This window comes from Suricata suricatta, chromosome 2 (genome assembly GCF_006229205.1).
Source record: "Suricata suricatta isolate VVHF042 chromosome 2, meerkat_22Aug2017_6uvM2_HiC, whole genome shotgun sequence".
In the NCBI taxonomy this organism is placed as follows: Eukaryota; Metazoa; Chordata; class Mammalia; order Carnivora; family Herpestidae; genus Suricata; species Suricata suricatta.
In genome coordinates, this window is record NC_043701.1 from 156,662,006 (window position 1) to 156,666,785 (window position 4,780).

Genomic DNA, 4,780 nt, shown 5'->3' on the forward strand with positions numbered 1-4,780 from the left:
CCACACTGAGATACCACCTCACACCGATCAGAGTCGCTGAAATGAACAAATCAAAAGACTATAGATGCTGGTAAGGGTGTGGAGAGATGGGCACCCTCCTACACTGTTAGTGGCAATGTAAACTGGTGCAGCCGCTCTGGAAAACAGTTTGGAGGCTCCTCAAAAAACTATTGATAGAACTCCCCTATGACCCAGCAATAGCACTGCTAGGGATTTACCCAGAAGATACAGAAGTGCTGATGCATAGGAGCACATGTACCCCAATGTTCAAAGCGGCACTTTCTACAATAGCCAAATCATGGAAAGAGCCTAAATGTCCATCAACTGATGAATGGATCAAGAAGATGTGGTATATATATACAATGGGAACTACATGGCAATGAGGAAGAATGAAATCTGGCCATTTGTAGCAAAGTGGATGGACCTTGAGGGTGTCATGCTAAGCAAAATAAGTCAGGCAGAGAAAGATAGATACCATATGTTTGCATTCATAGGTACAACAGGAGAGACCTGGCAGGGGACCATGGGGAGAGGAAGGGGGAAAGAGAGTGGACACAGATCAAGAGAGACTACTGAATACTGAAAATGAACCATGGACTGAAGGGGGAGGGGGAGGGAGGGGGTGATGGTCATGGTGGGGGGCACTTGTGGGGAGAAGCACTGGGTGTTATATGGAAACCAATTTGACAATAAACTAAAAAATTTAAAAAAGAAATTAAACAAAAAGAAAAAAAGACAACCTAGTTGAAATAATTTGGAATCTAGGATGATGTTGCCATGTTTGTTTCTGCAAAATTCCTGGGATCTCTAGCAATCCAGAAACACCTAAATCCAAGTCCTAGCCTCACGATTCCCTGGACCACCCAGACGACCTGACACTAGTTTGCAAGCAAGTGTGACGTGCTTTAGATTTACCCTTATACCTGGGTTGTTGCCCATTAGGGTCCCAGAAGAAGATATGCATGTGTAATTTATTTGAGTTTCTGCTCTTGGTGGTTCCTAAACTCCAACTTCTGCTTCCTTAATCCCATGAAACCACCAAAAGTGCATTTCAGACTTCAAACAGACTCTTCCTACTGCCCATCTTCCTACTGCACCACTGCCCATCTGCCCAAGCCTAAGTTCCCCTTTTGCTGGGTTTTCCTCTTAGGCTCCGGTCTACTCTTAGGGCTTGGTTGGGTAAGTCTTCACTCTCCAGCTAGCTCTTTTTTGCTTTTGTCTCTTTAAATGTTTCATCCTACCTTTTTAAAAACATTTTGGGCTAAGCTGCTGATACCCAGAACTCTTCACCAATGAACTTCATGTTACCAAATCCAGTAATTGTCATCTTACCTGACCACTCAGTAGATCTGATGAAGCTGGTAACTGTCTCTTTCCTTGAAATGTTACCTTTACTTAGTCTTCCAGAAGACCATGTCCTCTTATTTTTTTATTTTGTCTTGGTCTGTTTTTTTCTGCCTCACTGGCTGTTCTTCCTTATCTATCTGCTTCTAATGCTGAGGTATCCCAGGCTCAGGCTTTAGACATGTTCTCTTCTCTTTCTGCACCCACCCGGTTGTTGATAGCCTAGTCTATTTGCTTGAAACACACACACGTACACACATAACACTTCAGTGTATGCCCCGTGCAGGAACCCTCCTGAGTTCCAGATTCCTCTCTCGCTGGCCCATCTCCATTTATATGTCTAACAGCCATCTCAAACTCAGGATGTCTAAAACTGAATTCCTGCCTTTCTTGCCCCCAAAGGCTCCGTCTGCAGCTTTCCCCATCTCAGATGGTGGCCTCTCCAGATCATGCGACCCCTACATTCACAATGATCCAGTGGCTCCCCTTTCCATCGGAAGGAAAAGTCAACGTCCTCACAGTAGTCTATCAGGGAGCATCTGGCTCAGTCAGAAGAGCATGCGACTCTTGATCTCAGGGTCATTAGTTTGAGCTCCACATTGGGTGTAGAGATTCCTTAAAAGAAATAAAATCCTTTAAAAAGAAAAAGTCCTCACAGGAGCGCCTGGGTGGGTTAGTCAGTTAAGCATCTGACTTTTGTTTTTTGCTCAGGTCAGGACCTCATGGTTCACAAGTTCAAGTCCTGTGTCAGGCTCTGAGTGGACAGCACAGAGCCTGCTTGGGATTCTCTGTCTCCCTTTCTCTCTGCCCCTTGCCTGCTCTCTCTCAAATAAATAAAATAAAAACTTAAAAACAAATTGTGTGATTTTAAATATATTTTTTAATGTTTTTATTTATTTTTTAGAGAGACAGAGACAGGTAGAATGTGAGCATGAGAAGGGCAGAGAGGGTGACATAAAATCTGAAGGAGACTCCAGGCTCTGAGCTGTCAGCACAGAGGCTGACGTGGAGCTTGAACCTGTGAACCATGAGATCATGACCTGAGCTGAAGTTAGACATTTAACCGATTGAGCCATCCAGGGACCCCTAAATTGTGTGATCTTTAAAACAAAAAGTCCTGACAGTGGCATATATAAGATCCTATACCATACGGCTCCAGTTCACACCCCGATATCACTTCCCTCTCACGCTCTCAGCTCCAGCTGCTTTTCTTTGACCATAAGCACATGCCTACCTCAGGGCCTTTGCTGCTTACCCCATCTTGAGGCATTATCTAAAGGCTCAATTCCTCAAGTCTTTAAACACCTTCTCTGATTGCCCAATGAAAGTTGAAACCATCCTCTCTCCCATCCAGTACTCCCTATCCCCTTTCTGCTTTATAATTTTCTAGAACACTTATCATGCTAAATTTCCAGATTTATTTTGTTTATCCTCCCACAAAAGCTGGAGTTCTGGTGTTTTGTTCTCTGGCGTATCCAAAGTGCCTAGGACAATGTCTGGCATATAATGGGCACTGAATGATTGACAACGGGCTGAATGATTGAACTCTGTCCAGCCTCTGTGGTCCAGTGAACAAGGGGCCTGCTACTTACTTTCTCCAGAAACTGAAGGTCCCTCCACTAAGAGCACCGAACTTCAAGTTTCAGTTTTCATACCACCTCCAGCCACTTCCCACCATCCCCACCACGGCCCCACCCCCGACCCCCACACACAACCTCAGCCACATGCACCATCCTTGGTCAGATTGTAACAGCAGCTTCCTAATGGGCCTCCTTGTTTCCTCTCGCCTTCTTCCGATCCATGACTCATGTAGCAGCCAGTGATCTTTAAAAAAAAAAAAAAAAAATCAAGTGAGTTCAGGCCAGTCCCCCGCATAACCCCTGGCTCCCCTCCAACACCCATCTGAGCCGGGCTACTTCAGGACCCCGTGAACCACCACCAGCAGCAGCCTCTCCAGTCTCTAGCCGTCTCACTCTCCACCTTCCTCCTCCTTGACCCTGGCTTCCTGTCAATTCTTTGGGTTTTGTTTGTTTTGTTTTTAAAGATTTTATTAGTTATTTATTTAAAATATTTTTTAAGGTTTATTTATTTTTGAGAGTGGGGAGGGGCAGAGAAAGAGGGACACACAGAATCTTAAGCAGGCTCCAAGCTCAGAGCTGTCAGCACAAAGCCTGATGTGGGGCTCCAACTCACAGACTGCGAGATCATCACCTGAGCCAAAGTCAGATGCTTGACCAACTGAACCACCCAGGTGCCCCTTCAATGATTTTTTTAAAAGTAATCATTCCACCCTATGTGGGGCTCCAACTCACAGCCCAGAGATCAAGAGTTGTACACTCTACTGACTGAGCCAGCCAGACGCCCCCCACCCCCTCACTCCTGTCGGTTCTCTGAAGGGGCCAAACTCTTCTCGGCTCCAGGGTGTCTGCATGCGCTATTTGTTTGGCTGGAGCATGAGCCCGAAGTGGGTGAGAGATTTAGCCGCACCACCGCCCATCCACACACACCATCTACGTGAAACAGTAAGCCTCTTAGGACTTCCAGACAGGTCCTGGCCCCAAACCACCTTCCAACCGTATTGTTGTCCTTTGGTCTCAGGACCTAGAAATTCCAGAGTCTTGGTCACTGAGGCAAATGAGTTAACCTAAAGCCTGATCACCCTTCAAGTCTTAGATGAACATCATTTACTCTGAGTGCCCCACCCCCCTCCATGGCCTCCTCATCCAAATTAGGTCCATTCAAGGTATCCGCAAAGCACTGTTCCAATCATGTGTTTCATTTATTCTTTATTTTACCTGTTCCCTCCCTCCTCATAAACTTTGTGAAGGCAAAGAGCCTGCCTGCCTGGGTTATTATTGTATCTTCTGTCTCAAAATGCTTTTCTGAAGGAAGTCCTTTGCTCAGAACAAAGGCACAATGCAAGTGTGTGTGTGTGAGACAGAGAGAGAGAGAGAGAGAGAGAGAGACAGAAGCAAAGACAGGGAGGGAGGGGAGGGGAGGGAGAGGGCAAAGAATATGGTAGACGAAAATGGCAGAAATGCAGAAAGGCAAGATGTGCAGAGCAGCTCCAAAGCCCTCTGAAAGGGGAAGAGGAAGGAGAGGAGGGAGTACCCAGCAAGCAGCCCTGCCCCGCCTTGCCCTGCTCCTGTAGTTGTCAAGAAAGTCCTGGTACAACTCCAGCTTCCTCCTCTTGCCAAGCACAAAGAAGCCTGTTCAGTAATTGATTTTAGTCCCGGAATGGCAGGCTTTGCAGGGTAAAGAGCCCCAAAGCTGATGAAGGAAAAGGAAAGGGGACTCTGGTGTCCTAACTGCATGCGATGTTTTGAAATGCACAGCGAGGCCGCCTTGCAACACTGTGTTCTCCCTGGGGGCTCTGTTACAAAGGGTGCAGCATGGGTTTGAACTGGGGAGTGGCACTGGGGGGGGGGGGGGGGGG